This window comes from Corvus cornix, chromosome 20 (assembly GCF_000738735.6).
Source record: "Corvus cornix cornix isolate S_Up_H32 chromosome 20, ASM73873v5, whole genome shotgun sequence".
Classification (NCBI taxonomy): Eukaryota; Metazoa; Chordata; class Aves; order Passeriformes; family Corvidae; genus Corvus; species Corvus cornix.
In genome coordinates, this window is record NC_046349.1 from 9011809 (window position 1) to 9030675 (window position 18867).

Genomic DNA, 18867 nt, shown 5'->3' on the forward strand with positions numbered 1-18867 from the left:
GGCCCAAATTTACCAAGTTTGGAGTTAAACTTACTGGTGGAGTGGCTTCTTCTTCATCCCCTTTGTGAATAATCAGCCCTTTCAGGAAATAATGGATTTTGGAAAGTCTGGGGATTTACGGAGACTCTTCGGCTTTCTTAGTCCATTGCTGTGTATGAAAATCCTTCTCTAATCTAAATCTGTTCTATACGAATTTGTAAAACATCAACAGTATACATTTATGTGAGTGCCAATAGTCTGATTTGTAGGGGGAAGAACTCCTCGGAGGTCTGCAAAAAGCTCCCACTTGTAACATCAAAAACTGTCAGTGGAGGCTTTTGGCCACTTGTAAAAAAGATGATTATGCAGAGCCCTTGAAAACACTTTGGGGAAAAGACAAGGTGCTTTGATGTTTTGGCCTGTATTTCATAAATACATCAGTGACATTTGTTGCCTGGCATGAAGATTCACATTTGTTAAGTGCAACTGTCTGTAAACTTTCTAGACCTCTATTCCAATCTTGAACTCATGCAAAGCCTCTCTGAAAGGTGCTCTGAGATACACAAAAGCTGAGATCCTTCCCAGCTCTGCTGCTCAGGATTGGACTTGGACAAAGCCTGGAAGGTGCAGGGTAGGACTGATAACAAAACTGTGCCATTGCAGAGGATTTTTGAACTGTTCTGTTTAAAGACTGAAGGTTTAATCTTTAAAAGAGCTATTTTCTACTTTCCCACAGGTACTCTAAGGTAGAGCAGGGTCTGGAGTAGGAGCCAAAAAGGCTGAGCAGGGAGGCTGCTTGGGAGGTGTCAGGAAGGAGCAGTTTCTGGTTAGGACCCCATTTCTGGGAGAGTATCAAATTCTGAGGTACCAAAGCAGGTTTTATTTCTTAAGCCACTGGCAAGTTGTTGAGATTTCTCTCATATTTTATCCTTTTCAGTCCTCAACACTGTGTCACTTTGAGATCTCCTTTTGAATCAAAATACTCAGTTATAGTGTACTGAAATTGAACTGTTGGCAGCAGTTGGATGGTCAGACACTTAATCACACCCAATTCAGTGTTGTTATGCCCTGGTTTTTATATGTAGTACCTGCTTAACTGAGCTAGCTCGTTTCACAGTGTTCAGGGATTTATGCTTTTTTTCCACTAATGCTAGATCAGCCACCAGAAGTTTGGAACAAAAGAACCAATTAAGGAGGTGTAGCTGCATGTTGTATCACTGGTGTGCAGCATTTAAAAAAATGAAAGCAAGGGAGACTGCTTTGTGTCCTCTAGCTTTATATATTTGACCTCTGTAAAAGAGAAATTACAACTAAAACATTGTAATTCCTTGTTTGCTCTGACAAAGAACAGGAATTCCTAGTTTTAACCTGTTAGTCCCTTAAAGGACAATCTTTCAGTGTGCCTTGGACAGCTCGTTCATTCACTCAGCAGCAGCATCAAGGTTAGAAGCATGGTAGGGTTTTTTGGTCCGAAAGCTTTGTCTTTCTAAAAATGCCTAAGAATGTCTTTCTAAAAATCCCTAAGAATGAGGGAGTTGTGGTCAGTGAGCTGGGAGAAGAAATAAAGAGCAATTTCTATCAAGTGGGAGCAAAGACAACTCCAAAAGATTTCCTGATGCTGAGCAAAGAGCAACACTAATGAGCCCCCATGGGAAATGTAATCTCCCTGTAGTGAGTAAAATAGTAGGTGGGGAAGAGGAGTAATTTTATGAGCCAGGTATAATTTCAGATTTTTTCCTGAACTTACTGACCTTGATGAGGATGGGAAAACACTGCAAGTTGCTAATTCAGTTATTTCAAAGAACATGATAGCGGAAGATGAAAAGGAGGGTATTAATAAAAGAGCAGCAGACAGAGTGATCTTTAGACAGATTTTTAAAAGTTATTACTCCATTAGAGTTTTTTAAAATAATAAATACAAGCAAGGGTGTGAACCTGCAGGTCACAAATTGCACAGAGGTTCCTCCTGTTAAAGTCCAAAAGCCTCCTGGTGAAATGAGAGCGGGGTTGTGAGGCACAACCATCCTCAGAAACATATTCAAAACTGTCTCCTGCTGTAGGGACTGTGACCTGCGTTGGGGCTTCAGAGAACACCCAGCCCCTTTCCCTCTCACCTCTTCCTGATGGGCTGATGTTCCACAAATCGAGTGGCCCATTGAGGTGATGAAGAGGGTGAGTAAAACCATCGCAGGCATTTGTGAAGCTGTGCTTTTGTGCTTTCCAGTCGGTGAACAGATGCAGTTTTTCACTCAGAAATACTTGGAGCATGGAGGTCATTAGCAGTCAAAAGCCTGTAGAAAGCCCGTTGTACAAGTGGAGCATGAGAGAGCCCTGCTCGGCTCTGCAGGGTGAGCAGCAAGGCACAGAGGGGGCCAGGGAAGAGAAACCTGAGCAGAGGGAAGGGGGAAGGTGGCAAATGTGAAAGCAACCCTGATATTTTTTGCTCTTATTTGTTTTTTAAAGTGTGAAGGCATGGTTATGTTAGAGATAAAGGGAAAGACAGGAGGAGGGGAGGGAAAACAAGTGGTGCACAGTATGTGCTGTCATCAGCTTCCCCAGCACACCTGCAGTGAGAAGCCCACATGGGCTTTCCTGAGAGGCTTGTGGCTGCTGCAGCATCCCTCAGTTGTTGCTCATAAAGCAATAAAGGTGGTGTTTGAATTATTCCTGGGATCCCAGCTGTGCCATTAGTCAGTCTGGTGAGGTTTGTCCAGAGGCACAAAGCATTTCTAGCCTGGTGACTGCAGCAAGCGTTCTGTGTGTTTGAAAGATTAGTTACAGGAGCCATCACATCACAGATAAAAGGAGGTTTATAGGCAGTACCTCTCTGACACCTCTGCCCACAGGAAATTGTACAAACACAGGCTCAGAGTCCTGGGCAGCTAAAATGGATTTTCTCTGTGAGCTAATGTCATCATTTCCAATGCAGTTACTTGTGCAGCTTTCTCAGACTTCATTCTCCAAGGCACTTTTCATCCTCAGTAGAATGAGAGCGTTCTGCATGTAATAAGCCATTAGTTTCTCAAATAAATCACACTCTGGAACAAACACTGGGATTTTTCTGCTGTATAATAGCTTTATGTATGCCAGTGTATATATTACATTTATGTACACGCATGCATTTGCTTCCAAGAGGAGATGGGCACGGACAAATAGTGATGGCTTTTTCTTCACACAAATGGGAAGGTGGCAGCTATCACTGTGTGTCTGAGCTGAAGGGAATTGGCACAGCCCCAGATGCTGCTGATTTCCACTAGCTGGCAATCTCACTGTGCTTTTTATAAGAATGCATTAAAGGTATTAATGATGCTAACAAAGAGGAAAGTGGGATGATTAACAATGAAATGAAATAGCAGAGGAGGGAGGAGGTCTGGAAGGCTCAGTGTACATCAGAGGCTGTTCTCAGAGGTGCAAACCAGGGAAAGCAACCCCTTTTTCACAGCTTTTGTCAGACAGTTGGTCTGGTGTGATGCCTGCCCGGTTGCCCATGCTGTAAAAGCACATCCCACGCTGGGTGGTTCCAGCCCAACAAAGGGATTCTGAGAGGATGGGTTCTCCTTCCTGCAAGAACTTGCCAATAAATAAAAAAGGGTTTGGGAAGCTCTGCAATTCTTTTACAGTGTGAAAGTGCTGGTAAGATAAGGATTTTATTCTGGGTTACCTTTTCTCTAGTAGCAACACTGGCTTACAGCACAGGCTCTCTGTCCCAGAGCGCTGCTCCCCTTCCCATTACGGTCCTGTCCATACTTGGTTTTTTAATTGAGCTCTAACTATAAAACCCAAAATACCCAAAAATAGTTCAGTGCTTGGATCTACACCCCAGGCTGCACAGTTAGCACAGCTAGTGCAGGGTAAAGGATCAAAATTAGCAGAGCTGGAGGAAATGTAATAGCAAACTTCATGCCAAGAGGCCAACTGCAGAGATCCTGATCATCTCCGTGGTGCTAATTTGGTGGTACTGCTGTAGTTAACAGCATTGCCATTTCAGTGGCCATCAGCAGAGTTCAGATGAGCCAAAGAGAGCTAGGCAGGGAGTTGACTCTTTCCATAGGTCCAACTGCATATTTAGGATGCCTTTGAATTAGTTTAAAGCTATAGGTATATATGGATCACTCTGAGGTCATGTGATGTAGTTGGTAAATTGTTCCCAGGGTTCACAAGACCTATTGAATTGAGAAATAAATTCATGTGGAAATCACCAGGATTGTGGTAAATCATAAGAGTGTGGTGACCTCTCACAGTGCTTTGCATCCTCCTCTGGCAAACAGATTCCTTAACCTGTGTGTGCTCTGCTGCTCTCAGGTCAGGCTGGGTTTCTGTTCCCTGTGGGATGAGTGCTCCAGGAGCCAAGAATATTTTACCCTTTGTTTTCTTTTCCTGAGCTTATGCCATACTCAGCTCTGACTTCTAGATGTGACTCCCACAAGGGGAGAACCCCTCAGACTGTGGTCTTTGCAGGGATGTAGCTCAAGCTGAGAATCAGCCTGGCTTTTGAGTATTACAACCAAGTACTGAATTCAAGGACTAGAGCAAAAAAATAATCCTAGCTCCTGTCTTAGTCATGTTGGAGTATTCTCTTATGTCACTGCTCTCAGTCCTGGGAATTGAGATGGTTTTTAGGTGCCATTTGCTTGGAATTTGTTTCCATGTGTGTCAGATTATTGCACTGCAAGGCTCCCACCAAAGCTAAAGGGTACAAAATGAAGCCTTTCTGTTCCTCACCTGCCATTTCCATTTCTCTGCAGATTTGCAGAATGCAGGGAAGGATATGGGCAATGTAACTCCCGGTTGGCACCATCTGGCATAGCTCATGCTTGGCCTTCCAAGTATAGGATGTGATCGCAGCCATGCAACTGTTCCATCCCCACACTGATGGGGCCTGTGTGTGCTGCTTGGCACAGTTTGTTCTGAAAGAAGTTCCTAATTTTGTTAAAAAAAAAAAACAAACAAAAATACCAACCAAACAAAAAAATAACCAAAAGCAAAACAAGAAACCAAACCAAAAAAAAAAAACCCCAAGCCAAGAAACTTGAGAGCAAGAAAAGAAAAAAAAGCTGGAAAAAAATATAAAAAGCAACGTTCCAACAGCCCTACTTAAAAAAAAAAAAAAAAAAGGAGGGAATTGTTTATTCGGGGTATGAGGGGTCATGGAATATGATGTTCAGCACTGAAATGCAGCTCCCTGCCCTAGGAAGCCCTGTCCTCCCTCACTGCCTTTTGTTCTGCTCCAGACAAGCTGGCTGCACTGCTGCATCCCTGGAATCATTTCCTTCTGACACAGAAGGCTTCCATTAATACCTTCCTGCTTGCATCTTTGTTTCTGGGCAATTTCCAGAGCATTAAGCCACAGCACATCCTCTTATTCTGGGACTCCCCATCTCAGTCATTAGTTTCTTTTGCAAAGCCCTGTCCACTGCATGCTGCAAACCTAATTGTGCTGTGCTGTTCCCTCCCCTTTGGCTGCTGCAGCAGTTCCAGCCTCAAAGAGCTCCACCAGATTAACCACAACTGTTCCTTGCTGAAATCACCTTGGTCCCTATTACTCAAGCTGTGCTTTTGCATTTGATCTTTTAAATGCTTTGTAATGCTTACCCCACCTTTACGTGAAGCTAATTGGGATGTAACTTCCTACAGCACTTCCAGATCTTTTCCTGTAACGATGCCAAAAGCTTTTCTGTCTCTGGGGCCTGCACCTGAGTTCAGCTGTGGAATGACAGGTTTCCAGTGGTAAGGCTTTCCATCAGGATTTGACAGTGTAGATGTCTGACTTTGTCTGGCTGTCACTTGCACTGGGAAAAGGGGGAGCCTTGGGTGGGAAGGGTTTGTGCTGCCAGCAGAGTTTAGAGCAGAAAGCTGCAGGGCAGCCCAGGAAAACAGCCCCCATATCCTCCTGCTTCCACTGGCCGGTTTGCAGTGCTGCTTTGCTCCATCCCAGCTCCACCTCCCTTCTCCCTGATTTCATTTATTTGCAGACACTTGGGTGTCAGCTCCTCATGCCTTACGCTCCAAGCCTACAGCTTTGCTGCCTCCGGATCTGGCATCCTTGTGCCTTGGCATTAACACTGCACAACCTCTCCTGCTGCAGGACCCCGTGGGGTGTCTTTTATGAGGGTGCCACCCTACAAATAACCCCTCTAAAATGGAAGTTGCTCATTTCCAAGTATGTGATACAAGTCCTCTCTCTGGGAGCTGACGTACAGGCTCCTGACAAATTATCTCATGTGCACCTACCACCTCCTCCTCTCCATTGCTTCTGCCTTTTTTCTTTTCCCATCTGAATGCAAGAGATCTGACGCATCATATTAGGTGATTTCTGTAGGTCTCATCTAAATACCACTCCTGCTTTGGAGATGCTGTTGGGGATAAGGTGGGCTAGGAGGCAGCTTCTTGTGTTGTGCAATAGCTAAAATGAAGCTCAGCAGCTGCAAGCAAGCCTTTGATCACTGCTTTGCACAAAACATGAAGCTCTCTGAATCAGCTGGCATTTCCATAGGGGAAGGGATGCAAGCTTTGCTGGAACGAGGTGGGGGAAGGCTGGATGTTACTACCATGATGTGAAGTGCTCAGGAGCATCCATTCCCCCTGGAGATTGGGTTAATTTATGGGGGCAAGGCCGGGGAAGAGGAGATTTGTGTTGCCTCTGGGGATGGAGATCCATCCTCTGGGGTGGATCTCAGTTGGGAATCCTGTGGCAATGAGGGAGAGGAGGGAGAACTAGTTTTTAAGTGAAGACGGTAACCTTCTCCCATCCTTATGGGGAGAAAGGGCTTCAGACAGTCTGGTTTATCACAGTGGTCATTTGCAGACCAGCAGGAAAGGCTTTGCTCCTTGCACTCTCCCGGCCTTGTCATTTTAGACACGAGCTCTTGGCCGACACCCCGTGGAAGTGGCAGCCCTGGCGTCCAGAACTGCTGCGTGTGAGAGAAAGGACCGGGACACGAGCGATCCGGCCGTGCCTGGAGGATCCAGAGAGGGGCCGGGGGATGCAGGGAAGGAGCCGAGCACGTATCTTCTGACGGAGCAACCCAGTGCCTGCTTTGCGTCTTGCACCGGCTGTCGCTTCCCGCAGCTCTGCTGGGATGGAGAGCGAGTGCCACCGTGTGCCCAGCAGCAGCCATGGCTCCCACCCGGAGCACGGGGGTCCCTGCACCTTCCCCAGCCGCCTCCTGCGCCTTGCAGGGGGCCCGGCAGCCCCGGCAGACGGGAGCGGTACCAGGGGTACCAGGGGTACCAGGCTGCAGCGTGCTGGGCTGCCAGGCAGAGAGGGTTTCAGAGCTGAGCCAGAGTGGCAAAGCCAGTGGCAGGCAGGGGCGGTGGGCTAAAATGTTGAGGGTGAAAGAATGTAGTAGAAGACATCTTTTGGTTGTTTCCCTAAATGCCGGAGCAGAGGGGCGGCTCTGGCCTCGCAGGAAGCGGGACTGGACGGTCAGGAGGAGGCAGAGTTGCCTCCTCAGTTCAGAATGAAATTTAATTCAAGCCACAGTCTTGAAACCAAAATCGCAGCTCAGGGCGTGTGTAGGTGCCGGATACTGAATCATTCATCGGCGGTTCGGTGACACAAAGGCCACCCGGGAGGCCCGAGGGCCGGCGCCTCTGTCAGCGGGAGCGCGGCCGCTCCGCCGCCCGGCCCTGGCACGGTGTCCCTGCTGTCCCTGCTGTCCCTGCTGTCCCTGCAGGAGAAGCCACAGTGGTGCCATCCTGCGGTCACCTGGCCCTTTGCAGGAGGCACAGTGCCTTTCTCCCGCTTTTGTCTCCTCTGTCCTGCAGGAGCTGCTTCTGTCTCGGTTCTCGCTTTGTACGAAAGGTGATAAAAGTTTAAAGAGGTGTTGCCCGCTCGGGCTGGGCAGCAGCTGGCGGTGGGGTTACTTAGAAGGTTATGAGAGCGGGCTGTGAAAGCGATCCCTGTGCTCTCCCAGTCCTAGAGCAGCTCCACAAACAGCACAGGAAAGCTGCTCTAAAATACAGGCAGGATCTGCAGGGAGGGAGGATGATGTGCTGAGGGTCCCTCACTTTCTAGTGGCAAAAGTCGGGCAGCCCAGGCTGGGAAAGCTAGGCTGCAGGTGAGGTGAATTGTTCTGACAGCTTAAAAAATCACCTCTCCTCCTAAAAATGTCCCCTCCCTTGAGGGTAGGCCGTGGTTCAGGGTCCTTGAGTGAGTGCTTTGAATCCTTCTGTGTCTGACTTTGCAAGTCCCTGGACAGAGAGACAGCTGTATAACATATATGTTATGTATATCTATATATATATATATATGTATTATAAATATGTATATTCAGATGCACCTGTGTAAGATATATTTTATGATCCCACACATATCTGATTATCAATGTTTTCCTCTGTTTCTGCAAATGTACCCAGGAAGGTGTGCAGGCAATTGAAAGGGAGCTATTAGGAGGTGACAGAAAATGGCAATCCCTCTGGGATGTCACCTGAGGGTATTATACCTTGGTAATGCTCTCAATTGGTTTTGAGCTGGCTTGGGACAAACCATGTGAGGAAGTAATCCCAAATAGGATTACTTTCATAGGACTGATGAAGATACATCCCATTTCTATCGTTTTAGAAAAAAATGATGCTTGAATTCGACCACTTCTGTTGCGATTCCTTAACCTTGTCTTTGTATGAGGACAACAAGGCACTGCACTCTGCCATTGTCACTTGAGCAGAGGCACGTTTCTGGTCTCTGTGGAGACACAGATGATGAGCCCTTTGGGTTTAGGAAAAGACATGAAGATGTGAGGAAGCTTCGCTGTATTTTCAGGAGAAATAGATGTGTGATGCCACTTTCTGCTGGTGGCACTGTTAGGCTGGAGGGACCAGTGCCACCTTGGGACTCCTGCTATGTGCTTCTCCCAGATCTTCCCTGGGCAGGAATTTCTCCTCCTTCCCAGGCTGTTCCAGTGCTTCTCTATCCTTTCCACCAAAAGGCTCTTTTCCTACTACCTGAATCATTCCTGCTGCAGGTTGGGCCTGTTCCTACCTGCAAAGCCATGGAAATTGTCTGGTTGCCTCTCCTTGCAGCAGCCTTTTATGCACTTCACTGTTAACCTTTCTTTCTTAGGTTTACCCACTCATGTCATCAAAAGTCAGGCCTCTGCCCAGGTGGGTTTCTCCTTATCCTATTGCCAAGTGGTGCCTGTATTTCTCAATGTAGCTCAAACCCAAGGCCTCCCTGGCACTCACAGTGGGCTGACAAGGCAGCTCCACCTGCCCTGTGGTGATTTGGGAGAAAAGACACCTATTTTTTAACCTGTCCTTAATGATTGATGTCAGGACTTGTAAAGGATGAGCCTGTCATGTGCAAATTCCTGAGCAGTTGTCATGTGGACGTGGACTGGAGGCTGGTGCTTTGTGTACATCTACAAGGAAGAGGTGCTTAGAGGGTGGAAGGTGATGCTTCCTTCTCACCCCAACTTGGCTCCAGCTGTGCTTTTCCCTGTGAGGAGGAAACTGTGTCACTCTCCTGAGTGTGGGGGAGCTGTACAGGGGAAATAAGATGATAATTTCTCCTCCATGGTGAGTCTATCATAGAAAGGCCTGATCCAGCCCCATGTTGCAGCTCGTATTTTCCCCAAGGCTTTCCCATCAGGAAACTGGACTAAAGCTGTGACTGCCACAGGAGTATATCTGATCTTGGATAAATTCTCCTTCTGAATGTCAAGGAAGTGGTGCCTGCAACCGGAGGTGACTTGGTGGCAGTGCTGTCCTTGCTGTGTGACTAATGGTGTTGCTCTGGGGGCTTTTTTCAGCTGAGCAACCTGTGGGATGTGTGACTTCCTGGAGGAGGTGCCTCCAGCTGAACCACAGCAGAGCTGAGCCTCTGAGCCAGCCAGGAATCACTGCAGGATCACCACCAACCACGGCTAAGGAGCTGCACAGAAGTGGGACCTTATCCTTGAGGGACCTGTGAATCCACACTGAGCAGCAAAGACGATGGAGAAGGCCGGGGAGAGCAGTTTATGGGCACATGGATGTCTCTGTGCAATAACTCTCTGCTCCCTGGTGACTGAGCCTTGACTTACCTAAAGAGGGGTCAGTGTAGGAGCAGGGAAGGTGCAACATGAAACCACGGCTGGCTGCACTGCCAGCCTTCCCCGCTCGTTCCTGCCAGCCGCACTGATCTGGCTCCTGCTGCCTCCCTGGGTGTCACATCGGTGGGGAGGGCTCCTTGCAGCACCGTGGCCCCAGAGCTTGGTGGGGTTTGTGTGACCCCCCGGCTGTGCTGCAGCCGCTGGCTCTGCATAGATCAGGGATGGGCACGGCTGCTGCCAGGCACGCCGGAGCAATAGGTGTGGTAGCACTGGAGGGGGCTTTGTGTGAGGGAGGAGGGCTACATCTCAGTGATCAAATTTAATGAATCCCCTCTTGGCTAAGAAGAGAGCACATAGAAAGTCTGAGGAAGAGCATTTGCGAATTGAGGCAGTCCTGTTTGCTGAGGAGTCTGTGCAGCACCCTCCCCGGCAAACCTGGAGAGCGATCTGGTCCAGGATAAGCATCTGACTTGCACCATCTTGGCACAACTGATCTTGATTCTCAATGCCAATCTGGGGACTGGGCCCAGTGTGGTCCATTTGGCCCCACACAGCTCCCACCAGTTACCTGCATTCCTTCAGAGCTATCCTTGGCCTCTTGGTGGCCCCTGGAGGAAGCCAGCAGCTTTCCTGCTGCACTGCAGATTACCTTGGAGTGGCTCACTCCCTTCTCAATGTCAACTTTACGTTTATCAGGATCTGTCTCCCTGCACTTGGCTTCTTACTCCTCCCTACCAGCTTTGCAAAGAACCAAGGACTTGTTCAAGAGCAGAACTGCCCTGTGGCTGGAGATCTGCCCCCACAGGGTTGCATGGAAGAGATCAGTGATGTTCCCTTCCCCCAGCAGTGAATCCAGTCACCGCATAGCCCAACTTACATTGGGGGCAAATGAGGTCAAAATGCATCCTGTGACATTGCAGCACACGATGGATGTGGGAGCAAGCAGGTCTCCGACACCTCAGTACCTGTGCTGATCTATTGGGAAAGAGAGAGGGGGAAAATCCAGCTTCTTTTAAGAATCTCTGTGCCTCTAGAGCCCTCCTGATGAAGCTGGGCCCTCCTGCACCCCGCAGCCTCTTGCCCTGTGAGCTGCTGCAGTTACATGGTACCTGGCCTCGTTGGAGCAATGCTCACGATCAGGTCCAGGAGAGGGACAGGCGGCTGCACCGCTCGATGGAGCTCTGTGGGCATCGTGTGCTTCCTCGCTCCTGTCTCCTGCCAGCTTTGGAGGCATGACCCGTCCACAACTGCTCAGTTGTGCAATGCCTCTGCAGCAGAACAGCCTCAACACCACGCTCCTCCACGGCCCGTGTCCTCTGCTTCTTCCCTTGCCCCACTTCCCCCAGGAGCCCTGCCTGAAAGTCCCTGCTTTTCACAGGCCAGCTTGAAATCAAGTAATCCCACAAAGTACGGGAAGGTTTTCCTTTCCCCCCTCCTAAGCAAGGTGAGTGCTCTGCCACTGACATTTCCGCTGCAGACAAGGTCGTGTGTCCCACACAAGCACTGCAGGGATGAAGGATGGAGACATCCACGGCCTTGGTTCCTTGGACAGACGCAATGCTGACAAAAGTGGAGCAGAGATGAAGTGGGGAGGGGGCGCAGAGAGTTGGGTGTATGCGGCTCAATCCGGCTCTATGGCTTTTTGCTGCCAAATTATCAAATCCTCCCTTGCCCAAGCACAGTCCTCAGGAAGCTCAAACTTAGGGCTCGGCATGTCTTTAGGAAGTTGAATACACGAGTCTTACAACAGAGATTTATTGAGGTCTAAAGCCTGACCTAAGAACCGGTGTGGGTTACTGCAGTCTCGCTGGAGACTGCAAAAGGGGATGTGTGCCACCTTGCAGGCTGCGGTGACAGGGCCGGAGGTGGCACTGGGGAGGCTGCAGCGCTGCAGCCCCTCACCTTGCCAGCCCTGCTTTTGAAAAAAAGCAGGCTCATCGTTTTGTTCTGGGGATAGTTGAGCTGCAAAGGGGCTCAGAGGGGCAGGACAGGACCCTGGACCTGTCTTGCGGCTCCGCAGAGCAGCGGGAGCCACATGGCCGAGCCCCCACGTGAGGGAGGAGCATTGCAGGGGCAACGGCAAAAATAAAACCAAAAAAAAGACCTACTGAAAAAATGAAGCAAAAAGCGCCCCCCTTCCTAAAATCCTCCAGAGGGGTGTTTTTTCAGGGAGCTTTCTGAACGGCATTGTGGAGGCTGAGAAAAGGGGGGTGTCTCTTTGGGAGGGGGGTCCCTCGCTCTGCGACGAGGGGCCGCTCGTCACCCCCCGCCCACGCCCCGCTCCTCGGAGCGGTCCCTGCCCGCGGCCCCCCCAGCTCTGCCCGCATTGTCCTGCCGCTCCTCCTGCCCTTTGTACGCCGGGAGCCCCCGCAAGTCCCGGCGGGGCCGGAGCGGGGCCTCCCCCCGCCTCCCCCCGTGCCCCCGTTAATGCGAGGAGACAGCTGCCCCGCCGGGCGCTGGCGCATTGTTACTCCTATTTGTCAAAAGGCCGAGGATGCTCCATAGATCGCTCCGTGGCTGTTGTTAAGTGTAATTAGAGGGTTTATGTCCCCAATTTCCATGAAAATGAAGCTGTGAGGCTCCTCTCTTGGCATTCACCGCGTGCCTTAATTGTATGGACATTAAATCAAGGTCCGCTGTGAACACGCAGAGAGGGGCTCGGGCTGTCCCCGCTCGGAGCAGGGCAGGCGGCGAGCGGGGCTTGCGGGAGAGAGCGGGGGGGGGAGAGAAAGAGAGAGAGAGGCTGTCAGTGCAGGGTCCACCCCGCCGGGACCGCCGGCCGCCCTCCCCGCCGCCCGGGGCCCCCTCCGCCGAGGCGGCCGCGGGGGCGCGGCGGGGCCGGGGGCGGCGGGGAGCGGAGGAGGGCGGCGAGGAGGGGCTGCCTTGCTGCCGGGGGCCGCTGCCGTCCTTTTCCCCCCGCTCCTCGCCCTGCCGGGGTCGGCAGCGTGCCCCGGACCCCCTCCCAGCCGCACCGCTGCAGCGCACCCGGGCAGATGCGGAGCGCCGGGCGCGGAGCAGCCCCAGGGGCAGAGGGGCGGACAGACGGACACATCCCGAGCTCCGGCCCTACCAGCGAGAAAAATGCGGCTGGTGGTGGTAATAGTAATAATAATAATAATAATAACAACAACAACAATAATAATAAAGCCGGTAGCGCCGAGGACATCTCGCAACAAGCCTCCGGCTGCCGGTGCCGTGCGGCGCGTCCCGGCGCGGAGGCAGGAGCGGCGGCAAAGCGCCCGGAGATGCTTCACAGCCCCCCCGGTCCCGGGGCTGCAGGAGCGGCTCTCCCCTCCACGCCGGGCCGCCGCCGTCCGAGCCCCGGGCAGCCGGCGGGGGGAAGCGGGGACCGTGGGGGATGCGGGGGACCCCCGCTCCCTCCCCAGAGCGAAATGAAAATCCCGCTCGTGTGTTTGTCTTTGCTGGCCAGGCAAAGGAGCCGATTTCTCTCCTCTTGAAGGGAAACCGGCGGAGGTTAAACACGCGTTTCCCATCTCTCCGCTCCGCCGCGGTTGGCACAATAATAGCTTCATTTAAAAAAAAATAATAGCAATGCAAAGAGGAAAAAAAAATTTTAAATTGAGATGGATTGAAAAGGGGTAAAGCAATTAAACCGGTTTCGTTGATCGCCGTCAGACTTAGAGTCGCCTTATGAATTTAGGACGATTTCTCTCTCTAGATATCGCGTCTGAAAAATCCTCGCCCCCTCCCCTTCCTCCCCTCTTTTTTGTCCAAAAGCAAAAAAAAAAAAAAAAAAAAGAACAAAAAAAATCACAAGCCCATTAAGGTCGCTTGCACAAGGGGAGGAAAAAATCCTGATGCTGTTCCAAGTCAGCGATAGAGCCGGTCGCTCCCCGCCACTGTCGCCCGCACCCCGCGCTCACAGCCGGAGCCCCGCTCGTAGCGGATTTACCCACTCGTGGACGCGGCGCCCGGCGGCTCCGGCGGCACAAACTCCGCTCCTCGCTCAGATCCAGTGCAAACGCCCTCCCGTGGCTCAGGACGCTTGTTTTTGTGTAGGCAAGCTGGAGATGAATAAGAAAGGCGCCTAGTCTCTCATTATCTTTGAATTTCAGACTTTTTTTTTCTCTCTCTTTTTTTTTTTTTCCTTTTCTCTTTCTCTCTCTCTTTTTTTTTTCCTCTTTTCTCCTCCTGCCCTGGAACAATGCAGAAGGACCTCATCAGAGTGAAAACCAGGCTCCCGCTAGGCTTTAAAAGCAAGATGAACTTGGTGCACCACCCATCTTTCTCTTCTCTTCTCCAAAGCTCTTTAAAGGGGTTATAAGGCGTCTCTCTCAATTTATCCCTTTTCTCTTGATCTTCCTAGCAGAGGGGTTTGGGGTCTAGTCCTGGCTGTTTCAGCTGATCTCATCCAGTCTAAGGGATTAGAGCTTCTTCTCCGCATCCCGGCTCTCAGCACATCTGCTGATTGGGTTCAGCACAAGAGGATTACATTGGGACCCAATGACGTCACCGCTAGGACATAAGTTCTCCTCCATTAACCAAATCCTCATCAGCAAGATGTCCTTGAAACTGGAGGAGTAACATTCAGGACTCCATCGCCAGCCCGTCCCCACCTTCCTCCCGGGCGGGCTGCTGGGGCTTTCGGAAAAAATATTGTTTAAGCTTTGAGCACTTGCAGCTGCATCAATAATGCACCGCTCCAGGCTGGAGGATCGAGGCGGCACAGGAGAACGTGTACCCTATAAATAGGGTTCTGCACCTAAACTGTTAATCAGAGGAGCTTTATATATTCTGTTGCTTTTTCTTTTCTTTTTTTTTTTTTTTTTTTTTTTGGTTGGGAAGGGAGGGGGTGGAGGGGCAGAGGGGGAGGGGAAAGCTGAATCCTACAGTTATATTTCCAAGCTCAAAAAGACATCAGCGATAATTTTCTTTAGAGCTGACATGGATGTAATTTTAAAACGTGTTTTCTTTTTCTTTTTTTTTTTTTTAAGTAATGTGTAGGATTTCACCCCCGTTCTCTCCAAGAAGAGACAATGTGTCCTGAGTTATATAAAGTAAGAGGCTCCCTTTAAATATACAATACGAGCTTTATATTTTGGGGTTTAATGCTAGATTTTTCTTAACGTTGCATGAGCTCAGATTCACAGGAGTGAGGACCTGGAAGGAAATGGTTTTGACTTCCAAGTGACAAACCGAGAGAGTATTTTGTTTTTTCTTTAAGCTAAGACTTCCACCCTGGAAAATGCCGAAATCACGTATAGATTTGCTGCCCTCAACCTGCTCTAACCTGTGCCGTGGCATCCAGGCGTCTCTCCCCATCCCTCTCAGGCATCCTGCACTTGCAGTTTAGCTGGTGCCTCATCATATCCTTCCACCACATCCATTTTGCGAGCTGGGAAGCAGAGATGGATTTGCTGCACCTCTTGTTGGTTCAACTTACAGACCTCATCACAGGGCGGCTGCTACAATGGGAATAGGCTCTGAGATTTATTTATTTATCTCAGGTCACCAAATTTAATCTCCGGGAAGAGAAATCATGTTTAATAACAAGCTGGCTATGTCCAGTAAGGAGAGGTCTTGCTTAGAACCCTTGCATGTGTTTAATTTTTTGGTAAGCATGCCGCTTCTTCAGTGCTAATTATCCATCCCTCCTGCTCCAAACACACACCCCCCCAAAAAACCTGAGGCACATTCACACTGATTTTTGTGACAGGAGGTGCAGGTCTGTGGCTTTCTACACGCCCTGACTCCCTGCCTAGAGTAACTTTTATGACCAGCAGTGCTATGCGTGTTTGCTGGCAGAGCTTTCAGGCGACGATTTATTTGCCTGGGTGTATTTCCATGCACTGTGGTATTTTCCTCCATGGTAAGGAAGGGTGTAAGGTGGGGGAAGGCAGGATACAATTATTTTGATGGAAGGTGTCTTGCTCCAGTGCTGGAAGTCTCTCCCTGCCTCAGCAGTATGAGCATTTCCAGAACAGCTGGGCAACAACCGCTGGAAGAGGGATCTATTCCCTTCCCCGCTGGAGCAAAACAATTGTTTTGAGGCCTTCGTCTCCCTCTCTGAGGGCCGTGCCCTGCCAGGCCAGGCTCCGAAGGGGAAACGGCCTCCAAATAGCAGCTTGTAAAAAACTGGTGGGCCCCGTTTGGCTACTGAAATACTCGCAGGGAGGTGAAATATCACCTCCCAAACTCAAGAGCCATATTTTCAAGGCATCCACAGCACTGAGAGCCCCCGTCCCTGTTTGCGTGCCTTTCCCTCTTCCTCTTTTATAATGCTGCGGTTCATGACAAGCACAAACCAGGGACAATCAGCGTTTGACATTACACAGCAAAGGGAATTTTCCCTTCGCTTTTCATCTTCTGAAACTTAAAAAAAAAAAAAAAAATCTGCTTATTTAGAGCCTGTTCCATATTGACCTATTTACTCCGCCAGACCGAGGCCCTCAATCTTTTATCGATTTAAAAGAAAACAACCTAAACAAATTAACACGGAGGAAAACGCTCAGGTTTACCGTTTGCACGGGGCCCGTCCCCGGGGGAGACTCGGACCTCGCATCCAGTCCCGAGGGTGCCGCTCCGAGCTGGGGACGAGGGATGCGGAGGGGCTCTAGGGATGCTCGGGATGCGGGGGCGGCTGGGCCGCCTCCCCCCTGCGAGACCCGGGCCCTCGGCCTCCCGTCCGGCCCGGGCCCGGCCTCCCCGAGACCTCCGGTCCCTCTGTCACCGGCCCCCAGCCCTCTGCCCCCCGTCCCCCGGTCGCCGGTCCCCGTCCTCCCCCCGGCCCGGCCCGGCCCGGCCCCGCTTCGCTGTCCATGGTGTTGAAGGCGCGGAGCCGCAGCAGCGGGCGCGGGGGCGCCCGGGTCAGCCCTGGGGGGACCCACGGGACACCCCCGGGTTGTTTCTCGCCGAAGAGGAGGCGGTGTTTCCCTCCGTGCCCTTCCCGACGGGTTCGCACCCGGCCGGAGGGCCCTGCGGGGAGCTGCTCTGTCGGTCTGTCTGTCCCGAGCGCTCGCTCCTCCAGCTGCCCCCTGTCCCCCCGCGAATCCTCCCCGAAAACCCGAGGGGTTGATTTTCCTCTCCCCTCCCCCGGCGGAGCGGGGTTGGGGTATTTTGAGCCTCCTGTCACTGCGAAGCCCCGCGGTGGTGACTGAGCGATGTCATATGGCGGGGGGGAGCGCTGCTGCTCGGCAGGCTGGCAGCAGGGTTTATTTCTCCTTTAAAACAAACCCATCACCGGCTCAGCCCCTCGAAAGTTTACCATTAAATACCCTCACCAGCTCATCCCCCGCTTCTGCGGCCCTGCAGCCTTTTTGTGATCCCAGGCTTTAAAGGCAGGCTGGGTTTGGCTGCTATTTTACCAACACTTCCAGTGAGACATTTTGTCCTAAGCACAGCCCTTCCTTAATCTCTAATGCAGCATTTCTCCATCCCAGAAGAAAACAGTCAGATGATTCGTAAAGGGCCATTTTTTTTCCCCCTTTTTCATTTCTTTCTTCTTCTCCTCCTCTGTCGCTCTCTGCCGTTTTAAACCTACCACCTACTGTTCCCCGAACAAAGGAATCCCAGAGACAAGCAACATGCCTCCACTTTCCTTCCATTTCCAAGCCCCTGCTCCACCACGCATAGATGACCACATTAGAAAAATATACAAGATTGAACCTCAAATCAACTGCGGCACAACAAACCGTGGAAAACGTGCGCTCAGCCCTGTCCTGGACAACATGACACGCACACACACACACAGACACCACACACGTGCTCACACACACACACACACACATTGCAGAGCGCTCAAAACCACCCCAAAATCTCATCCCCCTCCTCATTTCTGCTGAATAAGTCAATAATAAGCAGCCTTTGTCTGTCTGTTGCCACCGGGATGCGGCCCAGGCACCAGAGCAGCGCCGAGCGGCCGCTGCCCCGTCACCAGCCCAAGCATTGCCTCGGAGCTGACCCACAGCCTGGAGGAGAAAGCAAAATCTCTTAAAAATTAAGCCCAGATCTCTTTCAAATCTCAGACAAAGGTTTTGCGGGTTCTAGGCCTCTGGTTCCTGCCCCAGAAATCTCTCTGTGTAGGAAAGGCATCAACAGAGTTTGTTCCCTGCTATAATTTCAGACATTCTTCTACATTTTTTAATCTTTCTTAGAAAGCAATTCATTTTCTTAGAAAGTAATTACACTTACAAGAGGTTTGGGAATCAGATTTTTCTATCAAGTCTCCTCTCCCTCTTTTCTCTCTCTGTCTCCTTTTGGTCTTCTTAGCTGCTGCAGGGCTTTTTTTTTTTTTTCCAGATCTGTAATAAAAAAAATAAATAACCCCCCTCCCTCCCCTCTTCCCCTAGAAATATACAATTTGCTGATTTGCAAAGCCTCTTCCTATGTGGAGGAAAGCTGCCTGCTCTCCCCACAACTCGCTTTCCTGGCCTCCCAGCTCCTTGAGAAAGGAGGAGGGCCTTGTGCATTACAATTCCATTCAATCTCATTCATTCTTGCCTCTTTCTAACGGTCTTTGGACAGCAAATCCACACCAACGGGGGGTCCGAGCCCCCTCCCCGGGCCCCCCCCAGCCTTAAACACACACAATAGCCGTCAGCTAACAGCACAGCAGCAACTTTGAAACATTCAAGCTTCTGAAGTGAAGAATGCCCGCAGCTCCCCAACCCCCACCCCACCACTTCTTCCTGGGCTTGACATTTAAAAAACATATAATGATCTTAATTTTAAAAAGGGGAAGGGGGGGAAAAAAATCCTCACTTGGGTCACACTTGGTTTCTCAGGGCAGGATTCTGGTGTCAAGAATTTCCTCGGCAGGAGAGGATTGCTCCATCACATAGCTAATTACCTGCTTCCCCTCTCGGGCTCCGTGCTGCAGAAAGGCTTTTCTCTTCCT

General features: G+C 50.6%; 1 long non-coding RNA gene across 1 annotated transcript; it reads right to left on the bottom strand.

Moving 5' to 3' along the window:
- Nucleotides 1-11749: 11749 nt before the first annotated feature.
- Nucleotides 11750-14695, bottom strand: LOC120411079. Its single transcript, XR_005603492.1, has 2 exons — nt 13924-14695; nt 11750-12710 (listed from the first exon to the last, which is right to left on the bottom strand). It is a non-coding gene; the product is annotated as an uncharacterized LOC120411079 (long non-coding RNA).
- Between the last annotated feature and the right edge of the window lie 4172 nt (nt 14696-18867).